The 26,419-nt window shown below is 35.1% G+C and overlaps 1 protein-coding gene across 3 annotated transcripts in view; it reads left to right on the plus strand.

The window, feature by feature from the left end:
* LOC126760138 (furin-like protease 2) overlaps positions 1-26,419 on the plus strand; it is a 395,670-nt gene that overhangs the window by 14,141 nt on the left and 355,110 nt on the right. For all 3 annotated transcript variants that reach the window (XM_050475573.1, XM_050475575.1, XM_050475576.1), the window contains exon 2: positions 20,824-22,153. The gene's annotated coding sequence lies outside the window, so the exon portion shown is untranslated. The remainder of the gene's footprint in view (positions 1-20,823; positions 22,154-26,419) is intronic.

The following is a 26,419-nucleotide window of genomic DNA, read 5'->3' on the forward strand; positions in this document are numbered from 1 at the left end:
ACTTTCGCATTTGACGTGGTATCTTCACGAAATTTGGCATGGATTACTGCTTAAGGCAATAATAATACATAGTTACTAATGCACGTGTGAAGGGTATATTAGGTTCGGCCGAAGTTAACGTTTTTTCTTATTTTCGTTCACTTTGTTGCCATATTTACTTTTGTATTTACTGGCCAGTATTTATTTTAGCTCTGCTGCGCTTTATTTTTACTGTTTTTATTATTTTTATTGTCAATTTGTGATTTTTTCCAACCAGCTCATCGAAATATGCCCTAGTACTGCTATATAGGCATGTTACACACATATGTGTGTGTGTGTGCGTGCCTTGCCTTCATTAATCATTTAATTAATAATTATCATCATTACATCGCATTATGTTGGTCGTCATCTTCCCCGATACAGTGTTTGCTCACCGTTTTTTTTCTCTATCGGCCAGCTGCTTTTGTTCGCAAAAAAGTTTTTTTCTGCTCCTCTTGCCTCGTAATGTTTAAAATGCAGCGGCTAGCTATCTTTGTAAGTGGCATGCGTGTTGTTGTTGTTTCACGCTTTGTTTACGTTGTTTACTTCTGTTCATCCGTCATTCGCCCGGGGACTTTTATGAAGTACACTTCCCTCGACATTTATGTCTGTAAATATATTCCTTTGGGCCTTGTTTTTGTTCAGTCTAATTTCCATTGAATTCTGCCAGCTGTTCTGGTGCTTCCCTCTTAATTATCAGCAGCAGTTTAAGCAAAACTTTTTACTTCTACGCCGTGCGTATACGAAGTCAAGGTTACCGGTTGGAAAAAATTTACCTGCATCGGTATATACATGGTATGTATATGTATGTATATCTGTGCCTAAAATCGATAAAATAAATTAGCTAAAAACCAAAGGTAACTTTTCAATAACATTTCCTAAAGCAAAATAATGACTTGCTTTCTGATGCTGCCACCTGTCAATCATGCGTTAAAAGAACTTTGTTTTTAAGGTTCTTTTTTGAAAGAGAATTAATTTAAAAAGGTAAAAAGAAGAAGAAAAATAAGAGGATATACAAATATATACATACATATTTTTTTAATTTAAATGAATTAGGTTGTCTTTCAAAGCAAGCAAAATTAAGGTTATGTATAGAGTACTACGAGTATGCACATATTGAAACAATGTTGAAGTGTGGTAACTCGATTTTAAAGTACAAAAATATAAAAACAAACTTGAAAAAAACGTTACTGCTGCCGACGAAGCAATAAAACCTTTCACAAATAGATATGTTTCCATACAAGAACTTGATTTGAAACGGTCATTTGCATGGCGGCTATATGCTATCGTTGTCCGATTTGAACAATATCTTCAGAGATTATAGCAATGCTTCGAAAAATAATCTGTGCTAAATTTCGTGAAGATGGCTTACCAAATAAAAAAGTTTCTCTTACAAGGACTTCAGTTTGATCGTTCAGTTTGTATGGCAGCTATATGTTATAGTTATCCGATCGGAATAATTTCTTTGGAGATTTCACCGTTGTCTTAAATAATAACTCATACCAAATTTGGTAAAGATATCTCGTCGAAAGAAAAAGTTTCTCTTACAAGAAGTTGATTTCGATCGGTCAGTTCGTACGCAGCTATGTGCTATAGTGGTTTGATATCGGCGGTTCTCACAAAATAGCAGTTCCTTAAAGAGAAAAGGACTTGTACAAAAACTCAGACCGATATCTCAAAAACTGGAAGACTAGTTCGCATATGTATACTGAGAGATAGACGGGCAGAAGAACGTCGACCTGACGACTGAGTCGATTTAACTCAGCTGATCACTTATGTAGATATATTTAATATTTCTTCTATATGTTATAAACTCCATGCCAAACTTTATATACCCTGTTGAAGGTATAAAAACATCAAAAAAACATTGCCTATGCTCATTCGATTGCGCAATTTTTCTTTGTTACTCAGCAGCCTAGTTTCGCATCTAGTATACCATTAGCTTGTGCCACATGTGAGCGCATAATTCTTACAGCTGTTGCGGTTTTTGTTGCTATTGTTGCGGTTGAAGTTCAACGCAGCTGCTTTTATTAATAACACGATGTAGTTCATAGCATGAGTGCAACGTCTTGGCTAAGAAGTTGGTCAAGTTCGTCCAGATGCATTCTAACTGGTTTTTGCTTTAAATTTCATTGCATAGATTATGGAATTAGTTAATCGAGTTACATATAAACCATATTTACATATGTATATCGTATGTATGTGTGTATGATGTTTGAACATGTGCTTGACTTAGTTTTACTTCTTTAATCTGCTTTTCGGTTTGTTGTCGAAACCAAAACCACTAAGTTGTATGTTTTTGCACTTAACTAGATTCAATTAGAGTATTTTAACTCTGGTATTATACAATTACGAATTTTAATAATAATTAGGGGTGTTAGCGTCCATTAGTTGACATGTAAATTTGACAGTTTTTGAGGTTGTGGCTTAAAATTTATTTCCAATGCTGAGAAATATGAATTATAATTTCACAGTTTTGCGTTAACCTAAATCCGTTAATTATATTAACAAGCTAACAAAAGAGCAACATCCAAGAAACACACCAATTTGAAGAATCTTTGTTTTTTACAGTTTTTTTGTATTTTTTGCGGGTCACCAAACCATCTCTAGGGAATCGTCTCCCACTCTAGCACCTTTTCTTTGCATTACTTTAGGGTGGTGCTCCATTTTTCTAGTTGGTGAATTGAAACGTTGCTGGGTATTTCTAGATAATACCCTAGTATGTCCAGCTCTCCAGCATGGCACTGATTACATTGTCCGCGTTTATTGGGCCAAACAGGTCTTCTACGGCGCTGCGTTTCCGTTGCCATCGCACACATTTGAAAATTGTGTGTTCAGCATCTTCCTCTATCGCATTGTTACATATATGTAGGCATGGCGGCTCTTAAACTTTTGCCATTCTGCGTAGGTACTGCTTGAAATATCCCTGGCCAAATAGCTGCTGTATTATATAGAAGTATACTTCTCTAAATTTTCGAGTTCTGCATAACTTTAGATCGCTCGTAAGGATGGCCGTTCATTTACCGCGACTTCTGCCACTTTCATTGCCATGCAGATATTGCAACTTAGTTTTCTTTCGTGTGCTAGAATATCAATTGAAACATTACTAATATTACTTCACCTGAGGCTCTTCGGTAAGCTGATGCAACTCTGAGCGCTGTGGTTCTCTGCACTCTGTCCAATAAAATACGCGAATAATGGTCGACATTAGGTGCTCTCTCTTTTCTTGGTGAGCCTTCCTATGTTGACCATTAATCTACTAAATTATAAGGTGATTTTCGCTGCCTTGCCTGCACGGTGTTGGATTTGTGTGAAAAAAGGAGATCTGGGATCATGTCTTATACCTAAGTAGTGTACTGTTTTTTGTGTCTTTAGCGTGTTCGCTGTTTTTTGCAAACTTAGTTCTAGAGGTGTGTGATTATTAGTTATCAGTAGTAGCTTTGGTTTTTCTGTAGCGAGCTAAAGGTTCTGTGAGCCAAGTCATGCTTACGTCGGTGCCACGACCTGACCACGACCCTTCGTGCTGTTGAAGACGTTTCGAATGCCTACAATCGTCAGAAAAACTATTCGTGTTCATTAAAGTATGTCATCTATGCATTATAGACTACTATATTTCTTGCTAAGAGTGGGAACAAGAGCAAAATATGCGATACCGAAGTTTTCCTACATTTGTTAACTTACTTATAGTGAACTTCTGTTTTTAGTACTCCCTGACTAACACGGTATCTTTAGGTATTTTTGAGAGGTTGAGGACCTTCAATCCATAGCTGAAAGCTCGAAAAATATTTATTTTATGCTTGGTTAAAAAACCACTTTTAAAGAACTTTTAAGTCCTCTATTACGCCAGGTTAGCCTGATAATTATATATCTATGCGTTGTGTTATCCAAAAATCTTTATTTCATTGATCTTAAATTTATTTCTTAAATGTGCCTTAATTAACATTATATTTACTTGCATTACTGCTTTTGATTTCAATCTATTATCATTAATTACGTTTCAATTTGCATATGAATGCCTACCAGTTTGAATTGTATTAATCTTTTCTTCTTCTTTTCCTATCAATATTATGCTAAATAAGTAATTATTGTGCTCCACCTTAATTACTTGCTTAATGTTTGGCGCAATTAACGCTTTAATCAGGCGCCGATAGCGACGAAAACACATTTAGACCTGTGTTTGTATTGGCTTACAGTGTTTCATAATAGTGGAGATACAGAACTGAACGTTATTTATTTTTATTAATATATAATTTCACTTGCGCTGGTTTCTGTGCTCTCCAGGTAAGACCTCGATTATCGCCTCAGAAAATATACATGTGAAAGCAATGACAATGTAATTCTGAAAAGTTGCATGAAGGAAGAAAAGTGAAAAAGCACTTTTTGTCTATTGACTTTCGCGTGCAAGATTGATGCCTCTTGGCAATCCAACTTTCAAGGAAATCGCAGTGATAGCCGGAACTGATAGTAGGAGAAGTAAATAGAAGGGCTTCAGTCTTTTTCAGGCTTCAGTAATCATGTATTGAGTGTACATGTGTATATAAAAAATTCTTATCCTCACATTTAGAAACAAAGAGGTATTAGGAATTACTTTTATCAAGAGGAACTTGGCAGGCGATGGTGATTCAAGGGACTAGTATTATCTGTACCTAAATAAAAATATATTCTAATGTGTGTTTTGAGATCCGAAAATCAATTTTTCGAAAAACCTAGACTGGTCTTTAAGGATAGCCTGCATGCTATTCTTTATAGTTCTACTGTGTCTAGCTTTTGATACTGAATTATTGTCGAAATAGAAGCTTATGTGTTGTAGATCTTATCAGCAACTTAAGTTGCTTACAAATTAGTGGTTAATAAACGCTTAAAAGTCAGAAAAGATGCGCTTTTTTGTTGATTTTGAAATCCCTTAATTGCCTAGCCAATCCCCAGCGAGAACCCCGGATAAAAGTGTTGACGATGAGGAAGATTTTTCTGCCTAAAAATTACAAACTCAAAAAACCAAATAATTTGTTTTTGTTATATTATTGATCGAAGTGCTGGTCTAATTTTTGATTTTTAACAAAATGGCGACTTCACAATATTAAAGTTGTGTTTTGTGTAAAATTTCCACTTTAGACTGGAATAGGGTATATTAAGTTTGCTCAGAAAGAAATGTCGGAGACGATATAGCCAAGTTCGGCTGTCCGTTTATCTGCCTGTATAGCTAACTAGTCCCTCTGATGTTCAGATATCAGCCTGAAATTTTGCACACGTCTTTTTAACCTCAAGAAGTTCCTCATTGGTCGAAAGTGCCGACAACGGAAAACTAAGCTAAGCTTATAGCCGCCGTAGAAACTGAATGATCAGAATTAAGTGCTTGGAAGGATAACTTTTTTGTTTACCAATGTAGCTTCATGAAATTTGTCTCACATCATTACCCAAGGACTACTATATCTGAAGAAATTTTCCAAATCGGAATATTATAGCATATATGTAGCTGCCATACACACTGCACAATAAAAATCAAGCTCTTGGAAACTTTGTATGAAAACTTTTTTATTTGTGAAGTCTATTATAGCTTGCATACAGCTGAATTAATGAAGAATGTTCTTAAATTTCAATTTTATTATTAGAATTTTTTTCCTGTACTTTCATGTTATCAGCACACTGTGCTTGAATATATTTTCGTTTGTCTTTAGTAACACTGCGCCTCGCTGATTAATCAATTTAATTTAGCCAAAACCGGTTTATATTATTGTAAATTTATATATGTATATGTATATATTTATATAGACCGAATCTGATAAATCAAATTAGTATAAAATTAAATTTATTCTCTCACATTTCTGCTTGAAATCACAATGTCGTATTGTCATTATTTCAAGCGCTCAATACAAAAAAAAAATCCTTCAATATTTTCTACTTTCATTTCCTTCACTTCACTCTTCGGCCTGCTGCTGCTGCCCATTGCCTATTGATTTGCTTGCCATGACACACAGAGAGCGAGTTGTTTGCCCTTAGCGCAGATTTATTGCGACACTTTGCACAAATTTGATTAACATTCGAAGCGTTTCCCCTAAATTTCACAGCGAAATTGCCATTTAACTGAGTCAGTAAACAAATGTCAATGAGGTTGCAACTGTTGCCGGCAGCGCCATACACACACCCCTACACGCAGCAGGAATTTCTTTTCGGCGCTTTTAGAGTGTGCTTATGCCTGTGTGAGTGTTTGTAACAGTGTGAGTGCTTATAACTGTGTGTGTGTGCATGTATTTGTAATCAGCAATCGACGTGCATTTATTTTGTTGGCTATCAGCACTTTTCGCTTTCCGCCATCATTATTGCTGCCCATTTGGTAGCACACATACACTCTCGCATACATTATGTACATGCTCTATATGCAGTATATTATATACGTACTTATTCACTTTCGTTTGCTTCGAGAAATTCATCATCGCTTTTATTGTTGTTATGCTTTTTGTGTTTGCTCGTGTTTGTTCGATTTGCCGCAAATGTTTGTGGCTTTTATTGCCGTCAGCGTCTGTTGCCAATAATCATTGCTAATTTTTATGCAATCAATGTCTATAATCAAATCATTTCATTATGAATATATTGATGGTTTATTTTATTCGAATTCGATTTTGAGTACAAGTTTTTTATTTCCCTACATTAGTTTTGTTGTTGCATATATTAAAACTTTCATCAGATAAGTTTTTGCAGCTATCTATGGTAGAAAATTGCCCATGACTCAATGCTGGACTCGAGTTTGGATAATTGCGTTGAGCTTTACATGTTGTTTTTGGATTACGAATTTGAAAAAAAATATATATACATGCATGTACATATAATAGATGAATACACATTTACACATACATATATATTTTGAAGCTTAATAAGCTTATGAAAATACTTTTTTATTTTAAAAATTTATAAAGGTAAAAAAGTCTTGCGGTATTTTTATTGAATTTTTTTTTTTATTGAAATTGAAATGAATTTTTTATGACTCATGCCCAGCTCTTGACCGATTCAGCGATTTTATCGCAATTTTCGACGACAAGCCTTCCGGAGCGTGGCGCATCCTCGACCACCTCTACACCAGAACGAAAACGTTGAAACCATCGTTTTGCGGTGGAAATGGAAACTGTATCGGGTCCATAAACTGCACAAATTTTATTGGCGGCTTGAGATGCATTTTTGCCTTTACCGCAAGACTTTTTTGACATATATGTAACTGATTATATCTGTATTATATTAATAATTGTAATTTGTAATTTTTGCTTTTTTTACCTATTTTAATTTAATATAGTTTTAAGTTTAAGTTTAGGTTTAAGTTTAGGTTTAAGTTTAAGTTTATGTTTAAGTTTAAGTTTAAGTTTAAGTTTAAGTTTAAGTTTAAGTTTAAGTTTAAGTTTAAGTTTAAGTTTAAGTTTAAGTTTAAGTTTAAGTTTAAGTTTAAGTTTAAGTTTAAGTTTAAGTTTAAGTTTAAGTTTAAGTTTAAGTTTAAGTTTAAGTTTAAGTTTAAGTTTAAGTTTAAGTTTAAGTTTAAGTTTAAGTTTAAGTTTAAGTTTAAGTTTAAGTTTAAGTTTAAGTTTAAGTTTAAGTTTTTAAGTTTAAGTTTAAGTTTAAGTTTAAGTTTAAGTTTAAGTTTAAGTTTAAGTTTAAGTTTAAGTTTAAGTTTAAGTTTAAGTTTAAGTTTAAGTTTAAGTTTAAGTTTAAGTTTAAGTTTAAGTTTAAGTTTAAGTTTAAGTTTAAGTTTAAGTTTAAGTTTAAGTTTAAGTTTAAGTTTAAGTTTAAGTTTAAGTTTAAGTTTAAGTTTAAGTTTAAGTTTAAGATTAAGTTTAAGTTTAAGTTTAAGTTTAAGTTTAAGTTTAAATTTAAGTTTAAGTTTAAGTTTAAGTTTAAGTTTAAGTTTAAGTTTAAGTTTAAGTTTAAGTTTAAGTTTAAGTTTCAGTTTAAGTTTAAGTTTATATTTTAAATTTTAATTTTCGTTGTCAATTTTCTTAAAAATGTTTTATTTTGATGAATTTCACATCTCATCACTTATTTTGAAAGTACACACCTAATAGGTAGGTAGGAGTGCAGCCCTATCGGGCTCAATTAACACTTGATATGCCATTTTGATGACACACCTAATAATACTTTGACTTGAAATTGAAAGTAGTTAAAGATAAGCCTTTAAGAAAACAAAAACATGGTCAAATTAAACCTGAAAATTTTACTCTTTTATATATTGACATGGTCTACCCACGTACTTGTAGTGAAACTATGCCAATCACAGCTCAGTCCTTCAATATGCATTTCACCAACAGTAAAAATTAGATTTCATTTACAGTGTGAAAAACACTAACAGTACGATAACTCCCTAAAGATTAACCCCAAAAATGGCAAATATAGATCAGTGTAGAAATTTGTTTTCAAAGAAGATGCCGCCTTCTACTTTTAGGAACTAATTTCATACCTCATAAAATATTCGACAGATTTCTAAAGTATACGGTCCATGACAAAATCACTATAACCTCATCATTTAGTCTGAATATGGGCGCTTATGGGCACACTCTACATATAACCTTATTTATTAGATCATAAATATATACTTGAACGCCAGTGAAGGAATAATTGTGAACCTGGAAGTCTAGACAAATCCAATAATTAGTGCTAAGTTATGTCTACAATTCAGTCTTTGTACTGCGCACATTTTAAAATAATCATTTAAGTGCAGCTAATAGCCGTGTTTTTCAAATTTCACAATCGCTAATTTCCTCGCAAATTACCCAACAAATGATTGCAAAAAGTACCCATCTTCTATCGCAAGCTTCATTAGCACAACTTTACACAAATCTTTGTGGAAAATATCAACCTTTATCTGGCACAAAAAAACTCATAAATTTTAAGTTAGAAATATTGCTTACTCAGCCATTAGCAAGTATAAACTACCTCGAGTGTGAGGTAAATATACAAATATGTGTAAAGTATATGTAAATAAACAAATGACAAGACTTTGCACCAAAATGAATCACAAATGAATGGCAGAGTGTAAATATATTTATTGCATATTTTTATCTACGAAGTTTACATTAACCAAAGTGACTACTTTGTATTACGCTTAGCAACAAAATGTGTACTTTTTTTGACTTATTTTTTCTTAGCGGTTAAATTACTACTTTTCCGAAGTAATTTTCTTTTTACTAACACAGAGCACTTTTAAAAAATATCGATAATAGTACTCAGAATTGTAAAAAGTATCGATAGCTTGTTTTTATAATACAATTGAGAGTTTAGTAAAGATCAGACAAATAAAGGCTCAAAATTATATTTATATTATGCATAAAATACTAATAGATATAAGGTTAGATAAAAGTTATAGTCAATGAAAATCCAAATTTGCGAGAGTTTTAATGACTATTGCTTAAATTAAGCCTGTTCTATCGTATCGTATAATACCAAGACACAAAAGTGCAGAGTGTAAAGTCAGTAACATTCTTCAAGTTCTTACTCTTGCTGATGTTTACCTAATGTATGCAAAAGTTATCGATTAATTAATATATTGAGCTTTCATTAATTATCAAAATTATTTACTTGTAGTTATCACAGTTAACGGCACTTGTCTAAGATTTGTAAAAATTATCGATTCATCGATATATTTAATTACTCGCAAACGCCTCTTGGTACTTGATTTTTTCACTACTGACAAATAAAGTAATCGAAAACTTTTTTAAAGGCACGGAAATTTTCCAAAAATTAAAAAGTTTTAAGTTTAACAATACTTGTATAAAATTTTTAAAAGTTATCGATTAATCGATATAGTTAATCATAAAATTTTCATTAACGGTGCGGTTATATTTTTAAAAATAAACAATTCTTCGTTTATTGGTATTTGTTTTGTTTACTAGCCACAATATTTTAATCGAACACATATTTTAAATTCTTAAAAACTAACTTAACTTTTAGTAATTATCGATATTCCTTTTGTTTTGTTCACAATGTAATCGACAAATTTTTTTAAAGCCTTCAAAAATTTTCTACTTTCCACGAAAGTGCTACTGTTAAACACAATTTAATTACTTAAAGTTTGTAAAAGTAATCGGTTAATCGATATACATATGTACTTGACCATGCAATTTTTAAAAACTTTTTGTTATTTGTACTGTTACCGGCATTTACCTAAAATTATTAAATATTAACGTTTAATCGATAAACTTTTATAAGTAATTATCGATATTCCTTCGCTTAGTTCTAATCGAAAAAAATTTTTAACTCATGAAAATTTTCCAATACTTTTTATGTTTGATAAAATTATATATTAATCGATATATTTAATTTTTAGTATCAAAATTATTTTTTATTATTTACAATATAATAATCGAAAAAAATTTAAAATCCTTGAAATTCTTCCTATATTTTTAAAGTTTTTACTTTAAATAGCACTTGTCTAAAGTTTTGAAACTATCGATGTAATTTACTACCAATAATTATCGGTATTCGTTTATTCGTAATTGCCCGGTTCACTAGCTATAATACTACAATCGAAAAAGCAATTTATACCCATAAAATTTTTAGAATACGTTTGAAGTTTCGTTAATATCATCGATAAATCGATAAACTTAATTTACAGGAATTATCGATATTCTTTTTTTGTTTTGGTTCACTAGCCACAATATTATAATCCAAAAAATGTGTTGTAAACCCATAAAAAATTTTGCTTGATTTTCTCTTCCTGGTTTTCTCTATATCTCCTTATTTGCCTTTCCAATCAATATTGCTCACTTTTGAGGTTTTATGCTTGAATGGCCTCTTATTTTAGTACATTTTTGACTAAAATCCTTCTCATTCTGATATAGCAGAAATGACTCGCAGCTTGGACATTATTATTAATCCTTTATTAGTAACAACTTTCTTCGAGAATCCGTTAGAGAGTTTTAGTCTCAGGTATTCTAGATAATTGTTGCGGCATTTTAAGTTAGAGTTGATATAGAATATTGTAGCATTACTTTGATCTCAATCACTGACTTCATATAAAGTTATACTTACGTGTAGGTAGAGTCTTAGATATCCAATGACCATCCTTACTGTAAAATAGTCCTAATACTGTAGGACCTTGAACGCGCGAGAACTCATGATAGCCAAGACATAAAAATTTATTTCACTGAAGTCTTACAGCGTAAGTAGTGTCCACTCCAATAAGGAAGAAGAAAATGTCCTACATCTATGCAAATAATTTTCGAACTATCTTCTGAATAGTTGAAAAGATAAAAAGGAGAAGCTTTTGGGAAGAATAGCTTAATTTTTGTTAACGGAAACCAGACTTATGTCGATAATAGAAGGTGTAATCGACGTCCAATAATCGTTGGAACTCAAGCGTGTATGAAAATTACAATTTTTTTTTTAATTCTAATGTAAGAAAATAGAACTTTTTAAACTTTTTTTATCGAATCTTTAACTCTCTATTAAAGAAATTTTCAAAATTCCAGTAAATTCGATTAAAACCGATAAGTAATATTTATTTTCATTCCCTTTCAACTAAAAGCACTAAATATATTATAACTTGACCATAAACCGAATTCATTAATATTTTAGTTATTTTCAAAGTTTTTGGTATTATTGTTGTTGGTTTGTGTGAATGTTGCTTTAACAAAAGTTTCCTTAGAAGTTTACTACCGGCAACTTTAACTCTACAAGGACGCCTTTACTTTTACAAAATCCATTAAAGTAAAACATAAATTTCGGACATAAGCGCCGCACAGTAACTTGCGAAATATGGTTTCAATAATTTTAAAGATTTTCGAAAAAATGCAAAACTTTCAATGCGAAATTAAATTCATAAAGCAAGAAGAATGAGGGAGGCGAGTCACATATTGATGGAGGACTCGAGTATTTAAATGCGCAAATATTTGGATTTGTGGGTGAAGTGTACAAATTTGTGTGTATGTGTGTGCGTGTTTATACATTTTCTGTGTATGTGTTTGTGTTGTTTGTTGGACACTCACTGACCGGACATTGAGGGAAATGTGGAAATTTGTTTAGCTGGAAGCTTGAAGTTTAAAGTGGCGAAGATTTTGAGAAATGCAAACGTCCAACTTTTAACATAAAATTTTGAACTAAAGCTGAAAAGAAATTCCAATTACAAAAGTTTTTAGTTTAACGGTCAAAAATAACAACAAACAATTTGCTGTAAGTGCTGCAAGGCAAAATGACTGGAGGATAATGGCTGCATTTTTGGTTAGAGGGAGACAAAGAAAGAGAGTAAGAGTGGGTGCGAGCAAGTGAGACAGCGAGATTTTGTCTGTTTTGAAAAAAATACAAAAACAACAACAAAAATCTTAAAAACCGAAAATAAATAACTGCAAGTAGCGAGAAACTATGCTTGACAACAACAATAATCCACAGCAACTGCATAACATAGCGCAGTTTCACGACAATAATCACACAAGCGAAGCCAGCAGCGGCACAAAAGCGCTGAAATGTGGAACTACAAGCAGATTACAACAACAACTACTTGAGTAGCAAAGACAATGGCAAATGCGGCGAGTGTTGTAATAATGCCTGTAGACGACAATCACGACTATATCAGCAACAAGCAGAACAACACAATAAAAGCAACAATAACAACAACAACTGCTGACTGCTGATCATGACGACAACAGCAGTGGTGAGTGCTGCAACAGGCATTGGCGACAGCCAAAGCTGCAAGCACAACCACAACAAACAGCAATAAGTTGCAACCAGCACAAACACAACAACAAAAACGTTCACGACAACAACATTTAATATTAACAGCTAACAGTGTTTGGCAAGAATTATATATTGTTGGCTTGTTGATGGCGGCTGCAGCAGCACGACAAAGACGCTGTAGACTGCAAATACAGCTGCAACAACAACAACAACTTGCAAGCTTTGGCCATGCAAAAGTGAGGCAAACAGTTTATGTATACATATATATTGGTTATATATCATTATGTACATATTTTGGGTACATAAATTCACTTTTGTATGGAGCCAACTTGTTTTGCTCCTCAGCGCTTGCTGCCATTGTTGCCACATTAACACACAAAACTGTGGCAAACGCATTAGTATTGCTTGCTGCGCTTTTCTTGCTGGCACTTTGTGTGGCAACAACAAAAACTTGATTACAAGAAGACAATGCTTGTTTAGTTGACTTATTGCTGTTGTTGTTATTGCTGATACTCTGCTGGTGCTCCTCTGTTGTCGCTCCTCTGCTGCTGATACTCCTCTGCTATGTATTGCTGTGAATTACCTTTCAATTTCGATTTCATTTCATTGCAACAAAATGCTGCTGTACAACAATGAAGATTTATAATATTAGAACCATAGTGAAATTAGTTGAATTTAGTAGGGAAAGTCTTCGAAAAGTGTGTTGTAATGTACCACGCATACATATTTGATTATTTATTGAGTATATAAATTAGTTGAGGATTAGAATATAGGGCAATGAGTGTTAATAAGTTAATTATGTGTATATGTGCATGAAAGATATTCGATCTTTTGCTTGAATGTCCTTAACATTAAGCACTTTCGAACTCTCCCCCTAAATGTAGGCAACATAATTGTTAAAGCGAAACGTTGCCTACATTTAAGCGCATGGTTCTATAACTTGGCCTTTTCGACTTACTTACTTCTCATGAGTTTAGTTTAAAATTACAGAAAAATATTTTCTCAAATGATAAGATTGATTAATCTTCATATTCAAAGCGCAAAAGAAGGATTCGATTCCAAAATAATAACATTCATGATTTCTCTGAATTAAGAAAACAAAATATGGAGTATTTCTGCTGATAATTTCAGACTTCTTTGAGGTCTGATCCTAAGCATAGGCAATAATTTTTCGTGTGGAAAGAACCAGGGGCTTTTTAAGAGGAAAGCTTTGCCTACAATAATGGTACAGGTATGCGCACAGTTCACTAATTGATAAGACCTTTATTGAGTCCAATTTTCGAGCATTTCTACTGGTAATTGGCGAATGACACACGTGATGCTTTGCTCCGAATCCTGAATCGAACCGGGATTATCAGCATAGACTTTGAACCTTACATATATCCACAGGAAAAAGTTTTTAGGTGTGATATCACACGGTCATGGTGGCTAAACCACCGGCCTGAAACGTGAAATTATCTGCTCATTGAGGTGTTCTCTTAATGAATCCACTGATTGATGCGATGTATGGCAAGTGGCGTTGTCTTGTTGAAGCCAAGTGTCACAGAGATCACGATCTTCAATCTCAGACATCAAATAGTCGGCTATCATGGCGTGATAACGGTCGCCATTGATGGCTACGTTCTCATCGGCATCATTTTTGAAGAAATATGGATCGAAGATTTCACCGGCTTACAAACCACACCAAACCGTTATTTTTTCTCGATGAAATGTCAGCTCTTGAACCTTTTCTGGTTGCCCTTCGTCCAAAAGGCGGCAATTTTGCTTGTTTTCATACCCATTGAGACAGAAATGGGACCTGATCGTTGAACAAAATTTGGCTTGAAAACGTCGGATCTTCTTGGAACTTTCCTAGGGGCTATAGAGCTGTTGAACAAGGTGTATTTTGCACGATTTCTATTCAAGACCATGACGTAAAATGCGCCACGTCGTTTCCATACGTCAGTCCGAGTTGCCGCGAACGGTGCTGAACCGACTCTCCATGGTCTTCGTGTACACTCTCAGCTAAGGTTGCTATATTTTCTGCACTGCGTGATGAACGTGGTCTATTCGGTCGAATATTATCAACTAATTTGTCCGTGATTTAGATAGATCAAGTTTAAAGCCCTGCTTGATAATGAACTAGTATTCGTCCAATGTGAGTTCACTGACTTGAATTGTCTTTTCGGCATTGTTCCAGAAAATGTAATTTTTTCTCACCTGTTTATGTTTTTATAGTTCCTAAATATTAAAAAATAGTAAAAATCAATAGTAGACGAATTGAAATCGAAGTCATAAGTCTCAAATGGTGATCCCCATATGCGCGAATTAGTTAAGCTTCTACACTCAACGATTTTGAATGAAATCGTGAGTCTCGTAAGATGAAGTGAAGGCTTCTTACATAAGCTTATAGCTATGAACCTAAGATATTTGTGTATATTTTTTCTTCAATTATTTTAGAAAAGATTAAATTGCTACCAAATTTTCTTGTCTTTAAACTAAAATATACATATGTGTACTAATAAGCTATTTCCTACAGGGTCTTTACTTTAAACGTATGGATATTGCATCTGACCATTTGTTATGCCTTAAGCGATATTGGAAGGTACAAGACAAAGCCTTACGCTACAAATTTTGAGCCCAAACCGGTTGGTTACTTTGCTATTTTTCTCCACTACTTTTTCGTTACTTACAAACATACATGACTATGCACATTCGATACGCTACTCTGATGATTTTTTCTCCCTCATTATTTTGCCAGATTTGCCTTAGGTGTGTTTTAATAGTAAAATGCTATATTTTTCGTTGGTCTCCTTCAATAGTTAACTGCTAACATTTCACTTTTTCCAACGAAAACGAGCGACAACATTATTTGGTAATAGATTTTTACAAAAACAAAAAAATTACGAAAATATGGCCAGAAAAATAAAAAATATAAAAAGTTAAATGGCGAAAATTTTGGTAGCAGAAAGGGACTTCAAGCAGTTTGCTTGCTCTTTAAGTCATTGCCGGGAGATATCAACTCCAGCTGTGCGCGCCAAGCAAATTTCATTTTCTTTTTTTTTTTTGTTTTGCAAAAAAAATTCCAAAAATTAAATAAAGAAAAATCGAAGTCGACTGGCTCCGCAATGTGTTTGTTAAGTCATCCGTTAACGAAATTTATGTAATGCGAACACAATTCCGCTATAAACACAGACATACATACATATATCTACTATATAACTGCTTTGAATGGCGGTATTGTAGGTTTTGGCGTTTCGGCGTTTTCTTCTTTTGGTGTTTGGCGTTTACTGGAAAAGTTGTGCGATAATTGAAGCATAAAATTGTAAGGCGAAAAAAGTGAGAGTGCGCGAATCGGAGGGTTCCCAGCTGCGTGTAGGGAGTCGCTTTCAGCGGCGAGTTTTAAGTTATTTCAATTTCGGTTTGCTTTTCTTTTACTTCAGGTTTTTTTTTCTTACAGTTGGCTCGTATTTAATGTAATTAGAAAACGTCACGATGATAGTGCGTTTCATCTCGAGCGTAAATTAGCAAAATTAAAAGAAGTTGTGTAATATTTAATGATTTTAATGCTAAAGTAAAGGTTGATAATTTTAGCTTTGCAGATGGTTTAAGAAAATATACCAAAAATTTCAACATCTTTGATAAATATAAATAAAATAATTTCCATCCAAAGACTTAATTTTGCTCGGTTCAATTGCATCTCAGCTGTGTGATACCGTGGACCGATTTAAGCAATTTGGTCGGAGGTTGTAGCGCTGTTCTAGACAATAACTATCAGTAGGAATTTCTATCACCTCGTCCGCTGATGATTGCTCGATAATGACGTCGGGCAATGGAATTGATGGCAAATGCTCAAACGTAAATGGCTATCTGGCCGACCTTCCTAACTTCCTCCTCCACTAAATCCACAGCGACCATATTCACAAACTAGAAGAAGGAGCACAGACTTGACTTTAATATAGTCGATAGCTTTAAGATTTCGACTAATAATAATAAACCTAAGATTTTAGATGTGACTTCCGACAGCTTGTGCTCTTTCACTCCTCAGACGACCGCTGTTATTGCCAATGTACAGAGCCGCAACAAAGTCCTCAAGTCGCTAGACGTTGTTGGCCACATACAATGCAATCGGCCCGCCGGACCTTTACTACGCCACACCGATATAGTCGCCTGGATGCAGTCAAAAGAAGACGAGGAGGCCACAGACTTCTCAGACTACGGACTACGACAGGATGGCCCTTGATGTCACCCATCGAACACTTCCATAGTAAGGCGGATATGCTCCCAGCCAAGGAGCATAATGAACTCCGCTCCAAACAGTTTTTTGCTTTCGCAGAAATCAACCCTGAAGTCACCTGCTTGAAGCGGAACCGTCTACTAGGAGTATCACGAGGTTCCTCCTCAATTACGTCGACGACATAAAACAATACGCCGACCAGACTTCGGACGAAACTAACTTTTGACATGATACATTCGTTCTTGATACTGTCGCAGGTCAAACTCCTACTTATCCAGAATAGACCCCTGACATATCAAACATATGTATGTCCAGCGTGAAATGAGCCCCTGCATGACACTAGCCACCTCTTTGCAAGCCCTGCTAACCCTACATATCTGAGACCCTTCTCCATTTGGTCCGACCCCGTCGAAACATCACGTTTCCTTGGCCTCCCGTTAGATGACCACGATGACAATTTTTCTGATCCTTACCATACTAAAGCGGATTAGGTACCCGTTACAATAACAACAATAATCTGTGCACGATTTCGTGAGGATATCTATTGAAATTAAGATTGATTGTTCAGTTTGTATGGCAGCTATATGCTGTAGTAATCCGATGTGACCAATTTCCTCGGAGATAGCAGCATTTCCGTACGAAGTAATTCCTCACAGATTTTTGCAATCTTCAGCAATATCCCAATATCTACTTCATCTGACGCTCGTTGCATAATTTCCATATAAATTTTCTGGCGAGCACTTCACCAACGAAGACGAGAAATAAGTGAAACAGTTTAAAGTGATTTTTCGCCGAATTTCAGCTCGAAAAGCGAATATAAAGCAAAGCAATAAAAAAATATTTAAGCAATCAATTACATAATCAGTCTAGACTTTGATGTCTGCGCTTGATTTGCGGCAGGCTGGCAATTTTTCACTCAAAAAGGTTAATTTGCCAAAGGTGAAAATGCAATAAGAGGCAATCAAATTTTAAGTAGCTACATAACTGTGAATTATATTATATTTTAAATTTTCTTTCCAAATTTTAATACTATCTTTGATTGCTGTCTCAAATTATTTCTTCTTCACAGCTCTAATTATCGTTGACAATTTTATCAAAGAGTATTCTTTGTTTAGAGTTTACTTCAGCTTGACTTGATTGATGTAGTTTCAGTGACGTTTCTGATATTGTTGTTGTTATTAAGTTGCTGTAAATAAGCTAATTAAGTCTCTGTATAACATTTGCTCCACTTCTAAATACAGAAATGCATTTACACTAAGTTCTCCGCTAAAATGGCTTGTAGTTAAAACATATAATATAATACAATATATATTATATTATATAAACAAAACAAATTAATTTCTTCTTTTGAGTATTCATCACTTTAATAAGCCTTTTCAGTTGTAAAATGTTTTCATTGGACTTCTACTAGTTATGTATCTCATTTACAAAATCCTTACGCACCGACAGGCTCTTTCAATTACTCCAAATGTCGTCAATTGTTATGTTTTTGAAGACCATATGTATACAGCTAAGCCTACTGTTATTTAAGTATTTGTATGACGACATGACCTAGCCAGCGTAGCCGCAGTTCTTTAATTCGGTGAACTATGTCAATGTTGTCGTATAACTCGTACAGCTCATCATTCAATCGAATGTGCTATTCGCCGAAGCCAATACAAAAAAGACTATAAATCGACTCGTTAGATGTTGTCATTGTCAATGCCTCTGCACCATATAGTAGGGCGGGGATGATGAGTGAGAATTTGACCTTCACTCGTTGAGGGAGGACTTTTCTTCTCAATTACCTTCGCAGTCCAAAGTAGGACTTTGTTGGCAAGACACTTGACTTGGGAGCCACGGCTAGGAGATATTCTTCCCGGTCCTGACGGAACTTTTGGTATTGCTCAACGTCAATTTACATAGCCATATTAGTTCTGCGGGGATAACAAATTCAGACACAGCGGCATAAAGGCACCTTCGTTTCGTGTTGTCAAAAGCCGCTTTTAAATCGACGAAGTGATGGTGTATGTCTTTTCCCAGACTTGGCGCATAGTGAATATTTTGTCAGTTGTTGATTTTCCAGTTCTAAAGTCATACTGATAAGGTCCAGTCAGTTTTTTGACCATGGGCTTCAGTCTTTCACACAGTACCCTCGATAGAACCTTATATGCGATGTTGAGGAGATTTAGCCCAAGGTGGTTGGCGCAGATTGTGGGTCTCTCTGTTTGTGGATTGGTCCGACCATATTCTACAATGAAACTGACGCATGTTCCTTATCAGTTCTATATCAAGCCTGCCGCTTTGTTGCTCTTTAAACGGGTAATTGTTATTCGTACTTCTTCATGGCCGGGCAATGGGACGTCTGCTTCATCGTCACCGATTTGGGATATCATATACAAATATAGCGTAATATTATTTATTCTTGTGTGAAACCAAATTTGAACTTCTTTAAATGGCTCCCGAAGTAAGTGTCATAAAGATCTTTTGACATATAATATAATATGGTATTGATTTAATTCTTAATTTTCTTAAAAACATCCTGAAACCGTGGAAACATATCTTATTCAATAAATTATAGAGTATAGGAATGAACTAGGCAGGAAATTGCTGATGATTCGAAACTAAGGAGCATTATGTACTTATTAGTAAGATTATTTCTTTAGAATATCTTTAATCAAATTGAAACTATGACCAAGTAGTGGTAAAAAACTACTTTATTCATCAGTATAAACAAATATACCATCTTATCATTTGACTCAGACTGGTACATTTGGACCCATAACATTTATTTCTTAGATTGGTATTAGATTTTTATATTCATGAGCAATTCCCTATGTCAATTAGTGTCTGTTTGTGTTTAGAAGTGTCTCACGACTGCAGAATCACTGAATTTATTTACCACAAAAAAAGTATTTAAATGGAACAAAGCTTGCCGTGAATGTCGTGAAGTCATCGAAAACTTGCGTCATGAGAATCATCCATCAACGTCTGTTAACGAAAATAACATCAAAAAATTTAAAGAAACTATGTTTGGAAATCATTTTCTTGGCATCACAAATACAGCAGACGGTCCCTCTTTTATGGATCGACTCAACACATTTTGGTAACTCTCTTGGGTATGAGGCCTGTTTTGTAGTAAACGAAACGTGAAACTTTTGTAAAAACGACATCGACTAGAAGTCGCATAAGAGATGCTTGCAACGCAGTTGAGAACCACCATATGATTCACCAATCTTTTAGTTATTAGTGAAGGGACGTGGGTTTATGAATATGACGTCGAAACTATCCGACGATCTTTCAGATGACGCTCCAAGAACGAGCCAGCTGCAGCTTATGAATGCTTGTGTTGGCTCAAAAGGAGCCTGTTTTAAATTAGATAAAGTTTTGTATTAAAATACTTATATGAAAATAAATTTTTGGTTATCAGTCCGGGTGAAATTTGATCCGATAGCGTATAGAATATTACTAATCAAGTTAACATCATAAGTAAAACGTCGTGAAAATTTTCATATTCGTTAGTATGGAATATTGCTTTCAATCTCAAATACTTAGTACCTAAAGTGTTGAATTATTCCATTAATATTAAAGGCTACCAGAAAGTAAAATAAATTGTTATAGTTGCTATATATATTATATGCTATATACTACACTATATTACCATAAATTCGAGATTCTATAAATCGTAACTCGGGGATATGTTAAATTTTTCAAGCATGCTGCCCCTTTATTCATGCAAATATTAATTAAAACACACCTTGAAACATTTTCCATTGAGTCGCTGAACCTTAACCTGCAGATAACCACCCAAGTTGATGCGCGTAACCCCCGAGTTCATTCACTCTTCACCTGAAGCATAACAAAAGCTTTAATGCTCCACAAATAGCAACACTGGAGTGTTTGTGTGTGTGTGCGCATATATGTATAACCTGACGAAAAATAATTTATTTATATTTTCTTTGCAGAATGTCAACGCCAACACCTGCTTGAAAGAACAAAAGCAACAAAAACGCAACAAAAAAGCTTGAGAAAGGCTGCTGTTGCCGGAAAGCGAACACTGCGCTGTATAAAAAGCCAAAGCAACAAAAACAAAACAAGTTACGTAATCGAGACTTGAGGCAACGAAATCGAACACTTGCTTAAAATCAGACAGAAATAAAAAAGTGCCCCAAAACAAAAACAAAAACTGCTGAAAAAGTAAACAAGCAAACAATAACAAAAAAATATAAAGAAAATATAAAAATTCTTTTCACACAACTTTTGTCGTTTGTCAGTCTTATAAAGTAATAAAACGAACGAAAGCGGAGCGAAAAAAAAAAATCTCTAAAAATAAAAATAAAAGCTGTTGCAAGAAAGCAAAAGTGTGTAAGTGAAGTTCTGTGCAGAACAGACGTTCCGACGTTCCGATAAAAATAATATTATAATATTAACAACATAACCAGAACAACAACAACATACGTGCGTTATATAAGCCGCAACTGCAGTTATAGCCGCGTCAATAATAAGCGGAAGCGCGTTGCTGCTGTTATTAATATTTTCAAGCGTGTGTTCTTTTGTTTTTGCATAATTTTCTCTATCTCTTCGTTGCTTTGTCGCGATTGTCGTTATTTCACTGCCAATCTGTCGACCACTTTACAAGCGTTCGTACGTGATTCGTGAGTGCGCGTGAATTTGCATTGCCTGCCGACCAGCGGGAGTGTGATCGGCGCAAAATCAATAGCGCGCGTTGTTGAAAAGCGTGAAAATTTTCACACAAAGTAAATGTGAGCGAAATTAAAAAAAAAGCAAATAGATAATTACGTGACTAAAATAAAAGACAACGTGATTTCAGCTAATTTTCTCTTATCTACTCAGCTGTTATTTGATTTTTCTTTGCACGCGGCAACAAGTAATCGATTTGAGTTCATTATTTAAGCTTGATTAGCTTGCCCTGTCGCTGGATGTGCGGACATTCCGGAAAAGGTAGTGAGCGCCATTAAACGTACAAGTTCAACGATCGCGTAACGGTTTTTTGAGGAAGTGCTGCGAAAAAATATATAAAGGGGAGAGTTCGTTCTTTCCTTCTTTCAACCAAAAAAAAAGTAGTGCCAATTGCAATCCTAACCAACCGATTCGCCGCCACATCTTTTACGCATAATTTTTATTGAATTCTCTCTACGCTCTGTCCTCACGCCGCAAAGCTAATAAACTCTGCCGTCGTCGAATTGCTCCTGTACCCACACAAACACACATTGAAGTGTGACAGTTCAAGCACTCAACGACGAGCTTTGAATTTGGTATTCAACATTTAACCAGGTAAGTGGCCGCCTTATTATACAAACACTGCTAGTTATGTCTTGCCAGCCATTCCGAGTGCCCGCGCGCTCGAACGCTGCCACAGCGCCTTCTGGCCGACTCCATTGCGCTCAGCTGCCGCCATTCGTTTAGTCAGTTGTGTAAACGTTGTAAGTTCGCAAGTTTTTTAATTACACTTCCAACAAGATTTTCTACTTACCGCATTGCCGTGCCCGTCTCCCACTCTCACTGTGCCGTATGCGCGCGCTGGTCCGTGGCCACGGCTTGGCCCAGTCGCTGCTCTCTTCCTTTAATTACGTGATTATTCATTGCATAATTGAAAGCAATCAGCGCTGCTTGTAATTCCACATCGCTCACTTATTTGATGCACTGTTTTTTTGTTGTTTTTGTTACAACCTTTTGCTTACTTCGTTTTCATATGGCAAGCTGGTGTTCATTCCGCTTTGAAATATCGATTCGGTAAACGGTAGGTCGCCAGTCAGTGGGTTATGGTATATGCAAAGCATTTGCGATTAATTTATGCATCTCCTCCACATTACCTTGAGGACTTCATTTAAATTACAGCGAGTGCAGGGCTTTGCAGAAATTGGTCAAATTTTGAAGGTGGAAGTATTGTTTTTCAAGATTTTAGAGAGAGTTTTTGGTTTCGGAGATAGAAACATCCAGACACTTTATTCTTCATAACTCAGCCTTAAAAAAACTCAGGTGGAAATCCTGGCAGTCCTACTCTCGGTCAACCAGGAGGCAAAGTTTAAACCGACATTAGTTTCTTTAACGGTCTTATAATCAATTATTTAGGATTTTAAGGTACCACAACGGACCGTTGTTCCAAGCTGTGCATGTAAGATCTCTGTTAGGATCGACTTCTTAACCTAATCTAACATAACCTCTATATCCAATGTTTCAGCACTTCAAACTTTAAAGGCCTATAGTTGGTCTAACGTAAGTGCTCTTAGAACAGAATTTTGTTAGAAAAAAATTCAAATTTTGCTACTCTGACGAAATAAACAAAAAGACAGACATGTGCTCGAACTTTCTAAAAGAGTCCAGTTCACTTTTTATCGACTAGCCTTGGCACGGAATGAGTTTCCGAAATTCGTAATTCCACCTGTAAAAATGTAAATTCAAAGAACTGAGAAGAGAGTCCAGGTCAATCTTTATCAACCAAACTTTGACCTTGGAACTGGATGACAGTTCAAAAGACTGAGAAAAGAGTCCAGGTCAAACCTTTATCTACTAACCTTGGACCTGTGAACTGGATGACTTTTCTAAATTTGAATCTCCAGCTGTAAAAACATCAGTTCAAAGCACGAATGAATATGATAAGGAAAGTTGTATTCCTCCACCTAACAGATCCAAAAGAAAACTTTACAACAGTAATGCTCCTGAAGTTTCCGATATCCAGAGCTGTCTTATTACAAAATTTCTTCAAAATCTTTTATATTTTTTGGCCAAAGCAGAAACTATTTATGGTAAAAACACTCTTCATCGTTAAAAAAAAACAGTTTTGTTGTTTTTTGCTGTTAGTTCAGGGACGAATTTCATAAAGTTTATTTCAGTAAAATGTAACATTGCTGAAAACGTAAACTACTTGAGTAAAAGTGTTGAGGAGTACTGTATCTGGGCCACTCAGACCATTGCCACGTCCACAAGTCGACATTAAAGGTAAAGGTGTCGAAAATCAGTCATCATTGAGGGAACGATTCAATTAGTCGTGACCTCAGCCTTCCAATAGCTAAATAACATATTTCACAAATTACCGCATCTATTACAAATCAACTGAATGTTTTGGATGAACCGAAGCTTTGAGCTGCGTTGACCTGAGGGTAATCAAATGGGCTTGTGATATGTTTTGCAGTTCTTTCCATCGAGTTGGAGCTTTTTAAATAGGTTCATGTGATGAATAGTCTTTGTTTCGTTAAACGAAAGCCTCCATCACCGTAACAGTATTTCATTCCCTGACATACGGTCCACATATTCTGAACTGGTATTTTATATATCATTTGAAATATTTGGTATGCAAAGTTTTTTTGTCTGGGTTCTTCAAATGGACTTGCGTTCCATGTTTTTTTTCAATCATCATAATGTGAACTTTTTTAACCAGTGAAGCTGCCTTCTTTCTCATTCCTTTAGAAACTCAACACAGTGCTGTTATAATCATCGTTTAAGTCTACTTTCTATTTCCTCGCCTGAAAAGCGTTGCAGTGCTGTTTTACTAACTAATATATGCTTTATTACACTAATACTATATGGTTTATTTTATTAGATAATATATGATACTAGATTTATATATGAATAAGTATGCATACAAAATATAAGGTAATAACATAAAATTCGTTTAACATTTGCACTGGCAATAAAACATATTTGTTGACTACTTTTCTGCGCCATTAACAGCGCCCATATTACCATAGAAAAAGTAATAAACCGGAGAAACAATAAAAATATTCGAGAAACATAAAAAATATTAGATTAAAAAAATTCGCATATTATTAACACAGGTCTCTCGCCGGGGAAATTTGCGTGGACAGCAAAAATATTGGACATTACTGAAATCATTGAAATAAAATATTACAGTGAGCAATATAGAATCTCGGATAAAGAAATTTTAATAAAACACTTCTAATAAAGAAGTTGTAATAAAAATAAAAAATATGTATGAGTGATTATATATATTGAAACGGTTAGCTTGTACGCGTAATATGCCATCTATATTGTGGTCATTAGACTGCTAAGTTAGGAGGTGATTTTCACTGCCTCTCCTGCAACGGGCTGGATTTGTTCCCAGAAGGTTAGTCTGTGGTCCAGTCGTACGACTAGGAAGTTTACTGCCTTTTGTGTCCTCGGAATATTCGCAGCCCTTTGCATACATATTTCGAGGAGTATGTGCTTATTTGTTAGCAGTAGCAGCTTTGTTTTTTTCTTAGTGAGCTGGAGGTTGTGTGAGTTGAGTCATGCTTGCGTCCATATCTTGATTAATTAAGCTGATTGAGCTTTCTTCGCCCTTCTGTGTCTCCAGCTGTAATTACTGTTGCAATATCGTCCGCGTAGCCAATTAAGTATGACTCGTCTGGCATTTGGTGTTTAAGTATAGCGTCGTAACTGGTGTTTTACAAGTGTGGGCCTAGAATGGATTCTTGTGCTGCTCCTGACGTGACTGCTATCTATCGTGATCCCTCTCAAAGTTGGTAAAGCAGTTCTCTGTTACTAAGGCAGCTCCGCACCAAAACTCTGAGCTAGTCGGGTGATTAAAGCTTTTTTCGAGAGCGTCGATCATATCCACCCATTTAGCGCTGTGGAAGACGTTTCGTACATCTTAAGGCGCCAGCAACAGTATTGTTTTGTAATTATGTCATCTAAGTGTGTGGCCTCTACACTTTCTATGCCGCATTTTATAGCCCTTGAAGTTGATCCGCCGTGTCTGAAGACATGTTGTCTAGGGGCGAGTCCTCCAACTTCGTTGATAGCCACTTCGAGTCTGGGTTTAAGTAGCCTTTCATAGAGTTTCCCGCTGTGTCAAACATGCCTATTGGGCGGTAGGCAAGTTGGGATTGCCTTTTTCTCTACAACATCAGCCAATGCTTTTTCCAGGATTCAGGGAATATTCCAGCTTCGAGGCTGGCGTTGAACATATTCAATAGCTCTGCGGGGCGTTCTGCAGCATTTCTTTCTACTGGGATCCCGTCCGAGCCGGGTTATTTGTTGGGCTTGAGCTTGCCAGTGGCTAGTTGCAGCCTTTCGAGAATCTTACAATCTGTTCTGGATCACTTTTTTCATGTGTGGGGAAGAGTGCTTTTTGGATGTGATCCATTTTGGTTGCGGTTACGTCAGGTGGCTTTGCTCGTTCACCAAGTTTCTTCATTACTATTTTATATTCAAGGGATTTTTGTTAACATCCTCGCGTTGTTCCTCCCATTTTTTCTTTCTGCTATCATCGATGGGATGTTTCAGCACCTTTTCTGCTGCTTAATATGACTCGGCTTCTCGGAATGTGGCCCTGGATCTCGTGTAGGATCTGCGAAGGTGGAGGCATGTGCGTTTGAGTTGAGCGATATTTTCGGTCCACCAGTAAACTGTTGTTCCTTGTTTGCTGTGGGAGCCTTCAGAAATATTTCATCAGATATTGATAATGAAATTTTGAAGGCGGCAAAAACAATTCTATTACATTTTGAGAAAACAAAGACAGTGATAAATAAATATCTGCTACAAACATTTTATATATACAAGGCGGATTAAGTATTATTTGCCTTTTACTGTCAAACCAAA

The sequence above is a fragment of the Bactrocera neohumeralis genome, chromosome 5, assembly GCF_024586455.1.
Source record: "Bactrocera neohumeralis isolate Rockhampton chromosome 5, APGP_CSIRO_Bneo_wtdbg2-racon-allhic-juicebox.fasta_v2, whole genome shotgun sequence".
Taxonomy (NCBI): domain Eukaryota; kingdom Metazoa; phylum Arthropoda; class Insecta; order Diptera; family Tephritidae; genus Bactrocera; species Bactrocera neohumeralis.